This window comes from Anomalospiza imberbis, chromosome 8 (assembly GCF_031753505.1).
Source record: "Anomalospiza imberbis isolate Cuckoo-Finch-1a 21T00152 chromosome 8, ASM3175350v1, whole genome shotgun sequence".
Taxonomy (NCBI): domain Eukaryota; kingdom Metazoa; phylum Chordata; class Aves; order Passeriformes; family Viduidae; genus Anomalospiza; species Anomalospiza imberbis.
The window spans coordinates 7,491,695-7,510,214 of NC_089688.1; the positions used below are offsets into that span (position 1 = coordinate 7,491,695).

General features: G+C 41.2%; 1 long non-coding RNA gene across 7 annotated transcripts in view; it reads left to right on the forward strand.

Annotated features, from left to right (window-relative positions):
- The window catches only part of LOC137477870 (uncharacterized), a 68,034-nt gene that overhangs the window by 34,132 nt on the left and 15,382 nt on the right, over positions 1-18,520 (forward strand). For 3 of the 7 annotated variants that reach the window (XR_011001235.1, XR_011001241.1, XR_011001242.1), the window contains exons 1-2: positions 13,233-13,325; positions 15,415-15,573. This is a non-coding gene — a long non-coding RNA (uncharacterized lncRNA). Of the gene's footprint in view, positions 1-13,232; positions 13,326-15,260; positions 15,278-15,414; positions 15,574-18,520 lie in introns of those variants that run through there. The other 4 variants (XR_011001240.1, XR_011001236.1, XR_011001237.1 and 1 more) reach the window with 2 other exon arrangements.

Genomic DNA, 18,520 nt, shown 5'->3' on the forward strand with positions numbered 1-18,520 from the left:
TACCACTTGATACATCAGGTTTTATTCTGTTTGCAAAAGCAGTTTCGAAAATGCTGTATGGAATATTTTTAGCTGACCTTTTTCTTCTTTGCTGGGGAAAAGAAAAAAAGGATCTACCTACTTTACAACTCGGAGTGTATGAAATTTGAGAAATGATGATAGAGTTCAGAGTGCATGCCTGCCTCTCGTGCTCACTCCGGCTTTTCCTTATTCAGTTTCTCTCCCAACATCTGCCAGTAGTGCTGTCAGTTCTGCAGTTCTTTGACATTGCTACAGATACCCTTTCCCAAAGCTCAGAGTTCAGTGGCAGGAGAGGTGGGAGCACCTTGAGGCACCTTTTCCCTTGGCAGTGGCATGGTAGTGTATTTCTGCGACTGCACTTCTGGAATTAGGAAACACAAGGCGTACAGAAAGGCATTTGCGGGTCTTTTCTTGGAAAATATTAGTGTGTGCAACCTGAAAATGCAGCATCAAATTGCATCTTGAGATAGGTAAAGGTGGGAGATTGACTGTCCAGAGGCACAGGGACAAAAAGGACCCCACATCAAATCATCCCCATTTCCAGCATGCATTATGTGTTCATGAATCTGTAGGATACAGGCACTGCTATTTAAAAACAACAGCCTAGAGGGCTTTTTCCTTATACCCTGTTAATCATGGGTTCAAGCTTTGTACTAGCCACCTGAGAGGCAGAATTAAAGAAGCTCTTTTAAATTGGAAAGCAATTTTCATCAAGCACTTGTTTAATAGCCTCTTCATGGGTTTCCTCTGAGATAATTTAAAATATGGTTCCCTAGGTCCTAGAAGTGTAACTAGGACTGTACTCCAAGAAAAGGAAGGGCTGGATATCGCTGTTCTCTTTGTGGTCAGTGGGAATTTTGTTAAAGCTGAGCTTTCCTGGCACAAATCAAGACTATTGGATTTTTGCTGCAGCTTTTAAAAAAGTTAGTAAGATTTTGTAGTTGCTTCAGGGTGTTCAAAGGGTTCAGTGACTGCAGTACTGGACTTGCAAGCTTTGGAGGGCAGCAAATTGATTCACAGAAGAGAGTGGGAGACCACTGGGCCCAGTGACTGCACATCTTAGAGCCCAGGCTGTACTTCAGTATTTAGGTATTTTCATGATTCATTCATTCTTGTACACCTAGTCTCTCTAAAATACAGTGGGATAATATTCTTCCCTTTCCAAAAGCTGGACAGAGAGGGAATGATGCTTTTACAGGTGCCAGCACTGACAGTGTATGGAGAAGGCTTGAAAGTGGTAAGAAGAGGCATATCAGAATGGGCTGAACCCTTTTCAGAAGCCTTTTGAAAACAACAATCCTATTTGACTACATTCAAAACTGCAGGAAACGTTCTCAAGGTTTTCTGGCAAGATCTGCAGATGCCCTCGGTATTCACTGGGTACCAATAAAAGACGGAAGGGGGACTTATGGCTCCCTGATTGGAGCCTGACTTTGTTCTGGCCTTGGCAGAGACGAGAACAGCTTGAGTGCCATCCATCAGGTACAGACCACCAGAGGCAGCTGGGACCTGCTGTGGCCACGCCCGAACGTGCTCAATGGCTCGATGTACAAACTCCTTCATAAAGCGAGAAATCTTTTCACATGCAAGGGAATAATGCTGCCTCTTCTTTACCAGTAAGTGTTTTATGTGTGTCTATACACACAGGAGTGTTTGCCTTCCACGTATTTGAGATGCCCTTTCTGCGTGTGACACCAGGCAGTCTCTCTGGCCCTTCTTTATTCCCCTCAGTAACTCCCCTGGCATCACGGTGCCTGTTCCTCCACAGGTGATCCTGGGGCACAAAAAAAGGAGCCAATGCAAACGCCATGGCTTTTTCATCAAAACAGAAACGTGGAGGTGAAAAGGGAGAGCAGAGTTAGCATCAGGCTGCTTGGAGAACGTTTCCAGCAATGTGAAGGTGCCTGTATCCCACAGAACAGTCACAGTAAGGTGACTTAAAAACTTTCTAATGAGTCTGGCAGCCCGCAAGGCAGAGGCAGTGTGTTGAATTCACATTTGTGTCAGTTTCATCATGCTTTACAAGCCCTGGGAGGCTTTTTAAAGGGAAGATAATGTTTTGGCTCTGTGCACTATTTGCAGCTGAGGAATAATCAGAACAGAGAAGCATGACTTGCCCTAGCGTCTGCGCCTTGCAAAGACTGCAAACCCTAATCTTCTTAGTAACTGTGTTTATATGGTATTTTTGTGTTGTGCAAAGGGCACAGTTTTCAAGAGCTGTCCTTTTGAACAGAACAGGAAGGCAATAACTCCCCTCTGGCTTGTGAGCAGAGGCCTGCAAGGAGGGGAGAGGGATGGGCCAGCAGGAGTAGCACTTCAGTGCAAGCATTGTGACGCTGCTTTCACAAATTTCTCCTGGGAATTCTTTGGTGTCATTGCAAGGGTTTTGTCATAGAAAAATAGACCATATGCTACCTCGTTGTCTGCCTGCATGAATAAAAAAATGACAGCCTTAACAGCAGGAAAAAGGCGGAGACATTATATTCTAGAAAACATGGCTGGTTTTATTCGGAGGACAGGAGGAGAGTGAAATTAAGCAAAAGCTTTCTGCCTCACCAGTTTTCTTCTTTTAAATAAAAATGTATAGACTGCTGACAATTGTTATGCAAAACCAGAATCAATAGCTCATACTAGGGCTGAAATTTCTGAAGACTGCCAGCTTGATTCATTTTTAAGTGATGTATCTGAACTGCTTTTGCTGATTCAAGGTCAAAATTTGCAGACTGTATGCAGTGTATGGTGAGAACCTTTGGGCTGTTCCTAAAGTTCAGTGTCTTGTCCAAGCACACTGATAAGACGCTATTCACTACTAGTGTTACATTTTTTTTTTAATTTTCATCTGCTCATTTAGGTGACAAGCGTAGCATCAAAGTGGCTGCTGAGGCAAACTTTGTAGTATAATGATGTTTAAGTCCATAAATCTGCGTTCAAGAAGACTGTGGGCTTAAATACTTTTTTTTCAAGGATTCCTCGTGACTAGTGAATGGTCAGTTGAAAGAAAAGAGGTGTTTTCCCAGAAAGATGACCCTGGGAAGGTCTTTTCTTTGGACTTGTGCATTCATAGTTTAAAATCCAAACATTAACATTGTGCTTTTGTATCACTTTCGGGATGGCATCTCTTTTCTAGCTGAATAGACCCTTGTAGACGTTGCTGCAATGGGCAGCCTGAAGTGTGAGAAATAAACATGCAGAATAGCTGTGCATCATATTTATCCTGCCCTGCTGTCAGGTTTGAGCCTTACAATGAGGACATCTGGTTCCAGGGTGTGAACATATGTGCTGGCCATTTAGCTCCATAAACAGTGTTGGAAAATATTAATTTGGTGTTACATATCATAATACCAAGGCCACTTCTGACTGCAGACACCTTTGATGTATCTTCAAATTTAATTAATTAAGACAAAAAAGCAGAAATTGCTCAACTTGTCAGACTGAGAATTAGTTTGAGTGGTGTTAGATGTTATCAAGCCAGATCCAAAAATGCCAATAGCTCCTGTTCCCCAAAAACATGGACAGAGTGCTGCATCTGGAGATCAAAGCATTGGGGTTATTTTGGATTAACATGAGAAGCAAATTTCAAATTCACACTTTGGATATGGAAATTTTTCTCTAAGCTCTTAATGTCTGCCCACTTTACAAGGGCATGGGATTGTCTGCCCACAGGAGCAGAAACTTTGGTTAGTGCACAGAAATGAGAGTCATCTGAAGGATTTAACCAAATAAACCTGCACAGCCTGATGACTGCAGAGGAGAGAGACTGCTCGCCCCACAGTATATTGGACTTCCACGCTCTTGCCAGCTTTATTTGGATTGTGTTGGGCACAATGGCAGCACTTAGGAGGGAAAATCCCATTACAGAACTGTGTTTGAATTTCTACCACAGCGACACACCAAAATTCCGTACAAAATGAGCAAGAAGGGGAACTCCTATGTTAGCCTGCCTTACTGGAGGGCACTGGCCATCATTCCTGCACAGTCCTCAACCTGCTTTTTCCAGTCCTGGTGAGTTTCTATGGCTTTTCTCTGGATCTGTCCATGCCTTCTTGCCTCTTCTGAGTCCACAAGTGTTTTGCTGCTTTCCAGCAGCTATTATTCTATGTGGGATTTTAATCAGAGGTTCCTGTCCTCTCTGTGTTTTATTAGGTGTGGGGGACTTATATTCCAGGGAAATTTTCAGCTTTTAATTTGTCAGTAACTGAACAGGCCCTCTGCCAAAGCCTTTGATGGTTCTAATTCACGCACATGTTCCCAAGTTTCCCTGGAATTTAATGGCCTTTCAGAAGAGGAAATGCAGACTTTGCTTTAGGCACAATGCATGCTTGAAAGTTTTGAAAATAACTTTTCTCTGCCTTTGTGTCTTCACTGTTATAGTCCTCTCTGTGGAAAGCTCTGCCTTTCGTAACCAACCCTTAGCTGTAAATTGATACACTTCTCTTTTAGAAAATTTGCTCTGTAGGGATCAGAATATATTAGTTTTGAAAGTTGTTGGAAATGTTTTCTGTTATCATGGGAGCTTGTCAAATTCACAGTCCATGTGGAATGCAGATGCAGCAGAAACATCGACTCTTGTGTTGATGGCAGTGCATTCCAATGATCCTGGTGCTGGAGCACAGGAGGGTATTTTGGGTCCTTGGGAAGCACAGTGGCATGATGCCACATGTTATGAGATCGAGTCTCTTCCCTGATTTCAGATATAAGTGCGGGGTAAGTGGTACATGAAATCTCAGGAGTCCAGGAGTGAGTGGTGAAAGGAGACTGATGGAATTACAATAGCATATGGAGACAGAATTACAAGACTGAATTTCAATTTCAGCTATGGCTTTTCAACCACTCAGGAGTCAATCAGCCCTTTTTCATAAGCTAGGGCTCTGTATGCATTGATTTGTTATTGTTGCACAGCCTTTTGTGCTGGGCTCAAAACCTTTTAACCCCTGCTGTGGGGTTTGGAACAGACCATCTCCCATCCCAAAAGCTGGGGATGTTCCTGCAGCAGAGCTTTGTCAGGGGTGGCAGCTCTCCACTGGTCTTGTCATCGCTCGAAGGCAGGACTGCGACACCGTCCCTGGCAAGTACATCCCCACACAGCACAAGCTGTGTTCCTAAGAACAAGTTCAGCTCCTAAAAAGCACTTTTGGAATACTGTGGGATAATGTTCAGTGTTTGGAACACCAGGATTCATAAAGCGTTCACTGGATGTTTTTCTCCCAGTCGTTCTGACTTTTTTCCTTTTTTTTTTTTCCTTTCCCCACAAATGGAATGCAATTTACAATCTGTAAGGGAGACTTTTGGGGCTGCATTTTACCTGCCTGTCAATCACAGATCAGATCTCACTGAAATACTTACATTTAGGTGCCAAAAGCCAGAGATTTCAGAAATCATTCCTTCATTCTGACAACTGAGTACCCCAGATTTGCATTGAGTGAGGAGGCAATCCAATATTTTTATTGTAAAATTTGAAATTTTTTATTAATTGAAAATGATAGTAGCAAATAAGTTTCATGTGAAATGTCTGTTATGACAGGCCTGCAAAGGAAAGATGTCAGGAATATGTGTAACTAGAGGATAACTTTCCTAAACTCAGATTTGTCAACAGCAAACCAGAAGGCAGAAACAATGTGAAAATGTCATTTCCCAGTGGAACCAGTTCCTAATTGGCACTTGTAGTCTGCAATGCCTGTTTCTCATTTAACAGCTTTCACAGCAGAGGTACTTAAACTTTACCCCACGTTTTCTTGTTTAGTCTCAATTTCTTACTTTGACACACAGCAGAATCCTGAGGGGAAATGAAACAACAACCCTGTGCTTGTAAGCTGATGAAACCTTTCTGGGAGTCTGGGAGAATCAATCCAGAAGGAACCTTGATATGATAGACTGAAGCTGGTTCTATGCTAGGTTTACAAAGCAGTATCTTAAAACATGTTGATTTTTTTTTTCCTCTGGAAAAGTCTCCAAGTAGAGCATGCAGTTCATTTTCAGACTGTAATTTTAAAATCTGGTGAAGCGGATCCTTGCATGTTTTCAAAAGACATTACAGTTTCTCTCCCCCTCCATTAAAAAAATACAGATGTTGGGTGAGCTAATGACGGTAAAAGACACTTTATTTTTTGTATTTTAAACCCTCAGTAATAAAAGGGAGGATAGTGGTGGTTTTTGAAAGGAAGGAAGGAGAAGATTTTACTTGGCTTTGAAGAGGGTGGTTAAAGGAAGTGGTTTTGTGGAGGGGAAAGGCTCCTCAAAGCAGGTATATTCCTCTAGTTTTTATTTGTGGGAAAGGTGAGATTTTAGGTTTGTCCTCAGGAAATCCCTGCTGGCTCTGAGAGATGCCTCTCTGCTTGGCTGGCTCTGTTGGCTCCCAGTTGGTTATCTGGCTTCTGTGGTCCCATGCTGGGATTATGGCAGCCAGGGGAAGAGCCTGGAGGCACTGTTTGGGGACAATTACACTGAACACCTGTCCTGACAGGAGAGAACCTCACCTCAGACCTGGGATGACACTGCTCAGGTCAGAGCAGGCTCCCTCTTCAAGGGGACTCGGATAGTGATGATTTTCCCATGGCTCCTTAGGGTTTTCCTGGCTGCTGTCCCTTCAGCTCTCCTCGTAGGGAGCACACACATCCCAGGTAGCTCACTGGGGCTCCCCTGGACTACTTGCTTGGCCAAAGGTTGTGCTCAATACTGTGACACCCAAAGGTGTTTACAAGCCTGGACCTTGATTTCTAGGCCTTAATTCAGACAACAGTTGCATGCATGATTTAACATGAATCAGCTCCTCAGGAACCTGTTCTTGATGATGAATTTAATTATTTTCCTTTCTTCTGCTCTTCACCTGGCAAGTGTAGAGTTACAAATTATTTCTATTTTATGACCATTTTTTTCTCTTTTCCTGCGTCTTTCCTTCATCACACTGCTTTCTCCCTTTGATTGAAGGTGCTATAGAGGGTTTTCTGGGTTTTATACTGCTGTGCAGCACTCTGCTGCCTCATATGTTTGTTTGTTTGTCATTAAACTATTCATGTGTTTCATGTGGGCTATTTCTCTGTGCCTTTCGACTCCTGTTTATTAAATAAACAAGACAGCAAAGTCAGTGCTAGCTTTTTCCTGCTCACAGATTCAAAGAGTGAGGATTCAACTGGCCACCTAAAATGCAAAGTTCCTTGCAGGTCTTTTCATGTAAATATGCAGGTCTCAAATCCACATGCCATAGAAGAACTTAAAGAGCAGTTTCTTCCTAACAAGATAGAGTATAGGTAGTGCCGTTAGTTGGTTTGGAGGAATACTAGATCAAACTAGGAAAACATCTCCGAACTCCTCTTCCTCTCTGAAGTAATTTTGTATGTGACAGCTTTGTTTTTTTCTGTTTACAAAAATATCTTTCATCTTTTTATTCCTTTCACTGAAAGACATTTCACTTGTTTGAAGGTCCTTGATCACCACATTCAAACTGGATGGCATTGACAGCTTCTGCGCACTGGATCCTTGTCATGTCCTCGTGTGCTGGCTTTGAGTCTCACCTAATTTAAGGTGAAAAGGAGTTTTGGGCTGTCTCCTGTACCACATTTGTGTCTAAACTTCCAGAGTTTGTGTTGTGTGCATTCCTGGAATCTGGAAGGCAGCAGTGGGTAGGATACCTGTAGGATTGGGGGTCTTTTGGCAGAAACTCAGCTACCAAGGGAGAAGTCTCACTTTTTTTGGTTGGCTTTTAGCCCACATTTCAAATTCTCCCAGCTGTCAGTGCCTGCCCTCACACATCTGGTTGAAAGATAATCTGTTTCTTTGAAGTTTAGCGGTTTAATCCAGGTTTTAGATTACATTAGCTGACCTAAATTTTCATGTTGATTTGGATGTTCCCTTTCAAGGACTGGCCTGAAATGCTGAAGTGATGTGTGCAGCAGGGGCTGGCCTGTGTTTCAGTGAGGTCCCAGCCCTAGAAAGGCTGAGGTGTGTGTTCAACCACCCCTGCCTTTGGCAGGACTCCCAGGATTCGGGCAGAAGGGCAGAGTGTGTAGAATCAGCACCTAAAATTTCAGTCAGGGTTTGTCAGAGTGTTTAGCTCAGCTGCCTCATATTACACAAATTTTCAAAAAAAAAAAAAAAAAAAACAAAAACAAAACAAAACAAAAAAAAACCAAAAAAACCACAAACACCCAGTGCTTCCTTCTGCTTTGGTAAGAGGAAAAGAAGTTCTGCACTGCCTCCTTTCATGGAGGAACATCCCCAGTCCTTTTAGAGTCTTTAAGAAGGCTCCCCGTGCTGCAGGGAGTCCCAGCAACAGGCAGGCCTTCTAGTAAATGTATTTTCTGTTAGTTTGAAAGGAGCATGCCAGTAATTCACTTCCCTTTTATCAGCTCTTTTGGTTTGTTTTGTTTCCCTTGTAAAGTTTGGCACATTTTCATTCCCACATCTTACACTTATTTCTCTTAACAGCTCCTTTGTTTCACCTTTCAAATAGGGACTCTGGGTTTTGCATGAAATCTGGTCTGTAGGTGGCCACAATTGGAGCTGTTAAGAATTTATCTTAAAAACAGGAAGCTCCCTCCTGCTGTGAAGACCATTTGTTAAAATAATATAACAATTGACATGAATCTTGCCTAAAAAAGGCAGTCACAGTTTCTAAGCAGAAGGGAAACTGGCCTCTCTTATCCTGAAACAAGGGGATTTTCCAAGGTTATCTTCTCTGTAGTGTGAAATGTCTTGACTTTCACTGAAATACAGTCAATTTCAGGTGGAATTCCTTTGTTCTTTATTTTGACAACCATGGAGGGAAAAGGCTCGAGGCTAAATCTGAGATCTCTATCTTGTGCATTTTAGAACTAAAAGCTCAGTGGAAACTTATCCATGTGTGAGTAACACGTGAGCAATTAAAAAATGAAATTATTGGCTTACTTTGGCCTGAGACTAAAAAAGGAGTAGCCTTACCAAGACACGTGATGTCTAAAATTGTCACGCAGCTCTCACAAATATTTCTCTGCCAGTGGTTCCCTATCCTTGCAAAAAATACACAGGATGGCTGTGGCAGAAGTAATTGGAAACGTAAAGAAGTAATACTGAAATTTGAAATACTCCTTCTCTCGGTCTCCAATACAGATATAACTCCAAACAAGTTTGATTTGCTGATGTAAATAGAGTGGCTCATTTAATTGTTGAAACAACTGACTAACCAAGCAACCCCCTGCCCCAGCTATGCTGTGAAGGGAGGTTTTACACTCTATGCTCTTTCAGTTTTCCAGAATTAAATAACTGCTGGAAAAATAGAACCAAGAGAGTTCACATTGTGTATATAAATCAGTGATTTGCATCTGATTTGCCAGGTTCTAATTTGCTAATTAGCAAATGCTATTTAAATGTGTCTAAACCACAATTTCAAATTAGCATGCGTGGTAAAATAAACAAGTTAATTGAGAGCAGGCAAATAAACGTTCACATGAAACCATTTCTATTACTAAAAAATCTGCTCTCTCAGTCACAGAACCCCTTACCACTTGCCTGAGTACAGAGTCATTTCTTGAAAGGGAGTGACAGTGGTGCTGGAAGTCACAGCTCCTGCCTGCACTGGAGATTTCTGGTCCAAGGTATTGGTATGAAATGCATCAGTACAGTTGTGTAATACACTCTTAGTGTCTGGGCTACAACAAACTAGCCTTTGCCTCTGAAGAATGCTTAGGAACACTTTTAGTCATTTTCATACCTTGAATTCTCAGAGAATATTAGTACCATGCTTAACGTTTTACTTACTCATATTATTTAATGAAGTGCTCAAGTTAATAAGCAAAATGTCATGAATTTTCTGCTTTCTGTCACTGGGGAATAGCATAGAGTGTCAAAGAATGTGTCAACCTTTATTATCATGGCCAAATGTGATTATGGAGCTACTGAGATGCACCTTAGAATTCTAATTTATTTTTCATTCTAAGTTTTCAACAATAACTGTAGACATGTCATTCTGGCTTGTACATTGCATTTACAAATTATCTGTTACAAGAATACTACAAATATAAGGCCGTAATTTAAAGAGTCATTTTGGTCAGATGTCAAAGACCCAGCCCAAAACTGTCTTACAAAAATAATGAACAAATTAGTACAGTTCAGTTTGGTATGAAATCTCAATTAATATTCAATCAAATCTTGTTAGGCAAGATGCAGCAGAAATGTGCATATATTCAGGCTGAAGCCCTGTAATCACCAAGTCCAGGGGAAATTACAGCCCCTTATTTAATAGTAAGTTCTTTTCCTCATGAACTGATAATGCCAGGAAAAATAGGCAGAGGAGGTGCTGGGCTGAAAAGACAGTGGGGGAGTACATTGGGTCTTAGCCAAAGCCAGGGAAAGATGTGTTTGCCTAATTAAGACCAAAAAAACCAAAACAACAAAAACAAACTGAGTAAAGAAACCATCTTCCCTACTTGCTCGGTGAGTTCACAGCTTTTGTTGCTCACCTTTGTGAAGGAACCAAGAATGAAAACATCCAGCAGCACCAAGAAGAAATGGGTACTTAAGGTTTTCTTTCCTTGGAGCTTTGACCAAGAGGATGATGGCAAGAACATCGGCAGCCTCAGACTGCTGCTCACTTCTTTTCTCTGCAGTGCTGAGAAGGGGATTGATATTGTGGTCTGAACACTTCCCAGGTTAACCATGGCATGCTGTGTTTCTGGGAAGGGAGCACCAAGCCACTGCTAAGCAGTGGTATATGTTTGATTGATAGATTGAGCACTCGGAATGTTCGTGTGCATCTCGTGACACCATCCATAGAACATTTTGGGGATGGGGAGAAGCTTTCTTGGAGTTTGGAGTGTCTTGATCTCACTTATATTTCCCCCTCAGACATCTTGCACAGTTCTGCTGCAAAAAGGGAGGTTTGCCATTTTGCCTGTTTTTCTTGCAAGGAACAGCTTAAGAACTTTGGCTAAAAATTCTTCCTGTTTTAAATTTTAGGGCCATTTGTATTTGCCACATTTTTTGGAGTTTGTTGTTCCCTGTAGAAGCAGAAAACCTGAAAGCAAGAATCTCAAGCAATCTCTGTTGAGCACTGGACCCATTTCCTCTTTCCAAGCCCAAAGTTCTATAACTGCAAAATTGAGAATTTTGCAAAGTTGATGCATGGGGAAACTATTTGTGTCCTTTTTTTTTTTGTTTGGTTGTGTGTGTGTTTTTTTTTTTTTTTTTTAATCTAATGTTTTAATCTTAAAGAAAGTAGGAAAACTGTTATTTTCATAGAAAAATAGTGGATTTTTCCCTCTCCATGGAAACATTTTAGTTTTGGAAAGCATTTTACTCTTGGAGAAAGTATGAAACAAGACTTAAAATATTTGGTTGATGCTGGAAGTCAATTGTGAATATGGAACCCCTGTATTTGATGACAGTTGATTGGAATATGTGGCTCCCCACTAGCCTGGTTTTCAGATTCTGTCTCTCTCACAGGCTTGGTACTTCTGTGCCAAATTTTGATTATTTTTTTTTCCTGGTATGGACTTTGCATGACTTCTTCCAATTCTTTCCACCTCCACAGAGAACTGAAAATCCAAGGACTGATGCAGGTTAAGAAATGTGAGGTTTTCACACCAAATGCCAATGTTTTATTGATTTTTGCTTTGCCTCAAGCAAAAAGTAATTGTATTAAGAACTTTTACAACGCCTGGGTGTTATTTCCATCCACTATTGTGTGTCCTGGAGACAAATCAGAGTAGCTCAATTCCCCTCCTGCAAAAGTGAACTACCATGAAGAGAAACACATATAGTGAATTTCAGTGAAGGAATGAGAGGGTCTTTCCCCCTGGGACTGTACCAGAGCAATCAATGAAAAATATGTTCATAGGGCCTACAAATACTGCTGAGTTAATATTAAAAGCCCCAAAGTCCTGGTATTGTGGGACACCAAGAGAAGAAAATGACAGTGCTTCATACAGTGTGGCACCAGAAGAGATCTCCAGAATGAATTTGTTCCTTTTTTTTTACCAACTTGTCTTTGTAGCTTTGGTTTGATTTTTGTAGCTTGCCCTCCAGCTTTGTACCTATTTTCTTTTTTCCTACTTTTACCTCTTTAGTTACTGCTGAGTATGGCCCTGGCTAACAGAGCAGATGTTCTTTTGCCTCTTGCAGAACCTCTCCAAGATCCTGTGGTCCCTGAATGGCTTCTTGTGATGCCCAAGGGAAGCCTGCTTAGAACTGACATGGAATGAAATGTAGTGTTGAGACAGCAGTTTAGGGAATTACCCAGGAGGAGAGTCATGAGGTCTGTTGCAAATGGTGTCAGGGCTTAGAAAAAAATACCTGCTGCCTGCAAAATCCCAGAAAATAGGTCTTAGAACTCTCCAGCTGTCATTGGGATTTCCATCAATGCACAGAGGCCCCTGCATAATTTTATACACACAACATATACACAGTTTACATGAATAATTTTCTGTTGTGCCAATGTCAGCATGTGTTAGCATGGCAAACTCACCTTCAACACTTCATCAGGGTTGGAGGCCATCAGTCCTTGATTCACAGAACTATTTCTCATTCAGGCCTCTGTTGAACAAAGTTTTCAACACAATTTTTCTCTCCTGGGCTTTGTGGTCCTTAGAAGGATCACAGCTTAGGAAGTTAAACTTCCAGATGTTTTCCAGTTACATTCTTTACCTGTCAACAAGATTAATCTCCCTGCAAATGAATTTAGACGTCCTTAGAAGGTGGGAAGGCCTTTGGCACAACCTTGAACTGTCTGACAGTGCAAGGCTGACTTATGTGGAGGATGGTCTGATCTGTTCAGTGCTCAGTCTCAAAACCTGTCAGACCTGTGAGTGTTCTGAAGTGTAACTAAACCTAGCAGTGACTTCCAGATCTCTTAGCAACAAAGCAGTTTAGATTTGAAGGGAAGAAAGACTTGAGAACAGCAGTCTGGACTGCTGTGACTTACCTGGACGTCTGTCACACAGCCATATTTCTGCTTTGAGCAGTGAATTTATTCCACAGGTATTCTGGGTATGAATACAGCAGCTTGGGAATGCTTCATCTCTCCTGTCTCCCTTGTAGCCATGCCCACTTTCACTTCCATTAGTCCTGTTCTTTTAACTGAAAATTCACTCTCTGTGTTCTTGAGATGCCTCCAAGATGTACTCAAAGGAGCCATGGTACTCATTAAAGGGCACCATTCATTTTCATTCATTGCTGCTGAAGTGACAGTGGATGGATCACCTGCACAGTGGTACTTTTGGGTAGAATACATAATTTTTTTTCCTTCATCTAGGTGCTAGAAAGAGAAATAGCAACTTACTGAATATTTGCAGCCCTATAGGAATGCCATTGACTGTCTGGGAGGAGTTTCTTACCAGGCATCATTCAGAAAATGTGTTCTAACGGCCCTTTCACTATGAAGAGTATTTCTTGTGTGTGTATGTTTCCAGCACCAAATCAATCACCAGCTGGCATGAGCTGTCATAAAGATAAAGAATTGAGCACTAAAATATCATAAAAAAACAGATATTATAAAGGCAAACTAACACCCCTGATTCCTATATATATATATATATATATATATATATATATATATATATATAATTACATTGCAGGGCCAATATAATTCTTTACATCTCTTATTCCCCCTTATTTGCCTCCTTCACCAGAACAAGTACATCAGGGATTTTATAAATTCAAAAGAAGTAGAAAGAAATGTTCTCAGAGCTTTCTGTCCATAAAGAGAGAGACATAAATTGCTCCTCATTGATCCAGGCTTGATTTTGTCCTGCTCATGGGAAGGAGCCCAGGTATCAGTGTCACCCTGCACACTAAGCGTGTCAAATGTGGGAAAGTAACACACAAACTTAAGGAGTCCAAAATAATTTGATTGACTCAGAAACATATTTCCTTGTCTTTGTATATTGAGTACAAACTATATTTTTGTGATACTCATGTTTCAGAGTTGGATAACTTTTTAAAACTTTAACTTTTGTGCAAGAAAAAAATTGTGTTTTCCACCCAGATTTAACTTTTTTGTGTGCGAAACCTACTACCCAAGGAGGGGGGGATCTTAGCTCGCACTGTTCAGAGACACTGAGGGAATCTGAGCATACCCTTATAGAGAAATGTCACTCAGGGATTGTCTAAACACCAGGTGTAGTTGGTCATCTGTGCATGGAGGGAGCAGCACATGATACAGCAGGAAATACAGAGATGCTGCTTATGAGAACTGAATTTCAGAAGGGGAAAGTGAAATTGTGAACTCTGCGTTGAGATAAAGAGGGTCCCGGAATCTTTTCCCAAAATTGGAATTTGTTTTTTGTTGTGCCAAGTTCAAATTGTAATAATTGGTTTAGTTTAATTGTAAACTGTGGTACAATGTGCAATAAAACCCTGAGAAGAGCTCAGCAGGGCAGAGCATGGTGCTGATAACACCAAGGGCATAAGTTTGATCCCTGTACAGGCCATTCACTTTAGAGTTGGACTTGATGATCCTTGTGGGTCCCATCCAACTCAGAAATTTTGTGAAATCTTGCAGCAGAGAAATAAGTAATAATGATTGAGCCACATAGAATAAGTTAGATGTCAGAGGGAGCTGCTCTGCTATCAGCAGGTTTCTGTAACATTATCACATCCTTATTCATCAGGTTGTGCTTCTCACAGGTGTAAGCACTACAGATACAATGATAACCTTCAGCTGTGCTCCAGGCTTGGAAAATGGTGATGCTGTTGCATTGATGCTTTTGTTCTGCATGTTTACTGGACAAAATGTACTGTATTTCATATTATTTTTTGCAGGATTGTGCAGTTGGTTTTTTTTCACATATCAGGGAAATTATAAAAGGAAGTGGTGCTCACTCAGATGTAAGCTGCATAATGAAACCTAGGGGTTCTTTAATGGTATACCTATTTTCAGGATGTTTCTTGCTGTTCCAGTGATCTTATTTGAATAACCTCACAAGGTATTGGTGGAAAGGTTTTTTCATTCTCCCATCTCCATCTACCTTTTCTGACAGACTATGAACTGGGGTATTGAAGTGTTGGGAACTTTTTAGGTTCTTTAGAGGACAGAAGAGAGTCCACATTCCCTCTGTAAATAGAGGTCCTGGAAAGTAAGAACAAAAGCGAGTTTACAACCCAAATGAACTCCTTGTCTTTCTTTTTAGCAAGGAACAGCTGCCTGATCCAGCAGTCTTTGCTCTCCAGGACAGTTCTGTTAGCACTTGCATGGCTGAACCTGCCTTACCAGACAGGCAGCAAAACAATTCTCTTTCAGAAAAAATGGGCATCCTCTGCAGCTGGAGGTGAAGTGCTCTGGCCATTCTGGGTGAGTGCAAAAGGTGCTCTGGCTGATGGCCACAAGAACCTGTGCAGTTTCTTCTCCTCCTTCCAACAGTTGTTTCAGTTTTAACTGTTTTTATATTTGAGCTATAAACTCCAAGTCACATTTTTCCTTTTTTGTAGCCTAGGACTCCTGTAAGGTGTTTTACCCTGCCTGTCTTAGAGCCCCTGACATTACCAAGAATATTCTGGAAGTGGTACAGACAGAATAGTCCTGAGCACCAGACAACCAGATCCATGGGAAGAGTGTCAAGACACAAAGGGATGTGTTCTTCACTGGAGGTAATTTCTTTTTCATTTTCTCATTTCTTTACCTGCCAATTCCAATTGTGTTGCAGAATGCTTGGAAAGACTTTTTACAAAATATGGCCCCAGCCCTGAAGTCAGAAATAAGTGTGTGAACTTTCTGTCCATGTGAGGATCCTTCTTATTCAGTGTCTCCCTGCAATGGTACTGGGGTCCTTTCTCATGTGTCAGACTGGCATAGGTGAAATAGGGAACTTGTGAAGATGGCACATTTAATCTTCTGCTGCCTAGATTCTTTTGGGAAAGTTTCCAAACAAAATTCATAACAAGGGGTTGAAAAAAGTAGGTTGTTCCATTCTGAAAATAACTAGGGATTGCCAGCTTATTGAGGCTACAGAACAGGCACAAATGAAATTCCATGTTCTGTGCCTCTTTTTCCTTGTGTGAGGATCACGTGACACAGGAAAAATATGTTCTCCTGCCCTGTTGGGGAATTCTTTAGAGAAGGGGAAGTTTGCTGCAAAAAGAACATTCCTCTCAAGAATAGTTTGGTTGCTTTGACAGTAGAATATTGGTGGTGGAAACACAGCATAAGGCTGATCTAGGCTGCAACTTGATCCAATTTGCCTGAAAAACTACCAGTGGAAAGAGCAGTTCCCTAGCTGAATTTAAAGAAACTGTGGAGAATGACTTCTGGAGGGAAATATAACATATTTAGAATGAAGAATAAACCCATATAAAATAAAGAATGCTCTCTTTTCTCCCTCTCCCTACTGTTCCTACAAGGGACATATCTGTTCTTTGTTCAGCTTTTCTTCCCTCCATCACATTGTCTCTTCCCCCTTCACAGCTGTGTTCTCCAAAGGGTTTGTTGCTGCAGGATTACAAGGAGTTCCTATAAATCTCACACCTGCCATTCACCTGGGCTCTGCAGGTCTCACAAATTGCTGTGATTTAGATACCTTGTCACAAGGTGCCCTGTGTGGCTGGGCCAGCATTCTGCTAGATCCTCCTCCCTTCCCCTGCTGAGCCCTGTAATTTCTGTGCTGGGACGGTGCTCAGCACTGCTCTGCTCAGGAGAGGGACCACAGGGAAAACTGCCTTTTTCTACACATGGGAAATTACTAGCACATCACCCCACCCATCCAAATGCACTCTGTTTTCTGAAATGAAATTCAGAGGTGTTAAACAGACTGCACTAGAGAACCAGCAGGTCTACATCAGCCCAAACTTGTTGATCAGGCTGCAAAGGCTTCTGACTAGTACATAAAATAGGGCTGTTCCCTGGAATCGAGCCTTGGTTTGCCTTCCAATCAGACCAGAAATTCGAACCCTCTCTGTCTGACACATCAAAAACCTACCTGTGAAATCTTTAGTTTATGGGAAAGTTTCACCAAGCATCTTCTCTCACAATATAGAGTATTTCTTACTACCTACACACTTTTACTGGATGCTTGAAAATTATGGAACTTCTGTTTGGGCCTGAGAAAAGAGTAGACTTGGAAATAATGTCAATAAATATTTTCTTGCAGCACCATGAGATAAGGTCATGCCAGGGATAGACAATACAAAGATAATAGGCAGGCTGTTCTTTATCTCATTCAGAAGATATAAGAGCAGTTAAACTTTTTAGGGATTTTCTTATAAACCCCAGAAAATGCCACTAATCTCATAATGACTCACATAAAGATAATGTAGAAAGAAGTCTCCTGAAAAAAGAAAAAAAGGTAAACTCAGAGCAACAGACTGGAACTTCTATTTGGATTGAAATTGGAATAATTCAACACTGAAGGCCAAACTTTCTGCTGGCAAAATTCAATCTAAAATGCAGTGCAAATTCCATCAGGCTCATTTGGAAGCTGTAAATTAATTCAGATTTTCATACTGGGGGTGTGGAGGCAAAAAACTTTCCAGAACAGGAACAGTGTTGCTGTAGCTATGTAAAACTCACTTGGTGTGTGTAACACTCCTTTGGATAAAGACTTAAAACATTGAAAACAAGGCCACAGGCAGCAGGATCAAATTCAGTACAAGGAGAGACAGTGTGGAAATTCCTTTTGAAAGGTAGTACTGTCATCATTAGGGTCACACATGAGAAGATTATTTAGAGATTTTAGGTCCTGCTGAGACCAGGTCTTTGTAGCTGACCAAAGAGCAGAAACTCTGAATTAGAGATGGGGAAATGATGATCTGCTCTGTGCTGTTTAATGGGCTTGGAAAAGGTTTTACTTTCTGAGTAACTCAAACAAATGCCTTGAGACTTTTCAGATTCAAGCAAACATCAGTCAGTCAATCAGACACTTAAATTTGCCAAGCAACAGAGCAAATTCACCTCTAAAATACCTTCAATACTTGAGTGAATATGTAGTCAGCTACTTTTGCTGTTTGAATGTTATCTTTCTTCCATTTATTCTATTTCATTGGTCCTTGAAATTCCCTTTATCTTATTATGAAAGCTGACAGTACTAAGTAGCTTCATTAATCCTTTCCCCCTGGCTTTCTCAGTAGTTTAATCAGATATTTGCTAGAAAACAAGCACAGATTGAAAGCTTCCTAATCCATATGATACAGCTATCCCTGTCAGAAACACAAAACCTGACAAAATCTATGATTCTCTATGGAATCAACCCTGTTGAAATTCCAGGTCCTACTTTTGAGAACTTTTATACAAAATCCTGCTTCTCTGCTCGTGCAGCGGAGGATTTCAGGTGCTCATTTGAGGCCAAATGAGTGGCAGCCCTCCCTTCTTTGCCCTGGCTCCTGCCAACCTCTCAGGGTGGCCATCAAGTGCCCTGGTTGCTCCATACCACAGGGGATGTAAACTGGCAGGAGAAAAATTTTTTCTCATGAATCACCTGATTTCTGCAAATGGAACCCAAGGGTAAAATTTGGAAGGCTACAGAGGGCAGAACAGGAAGAGACATTTACAAAGAGATGTGAAAAGAGCCATAACAACCCTAAATTTGGACATTTACACAAATAT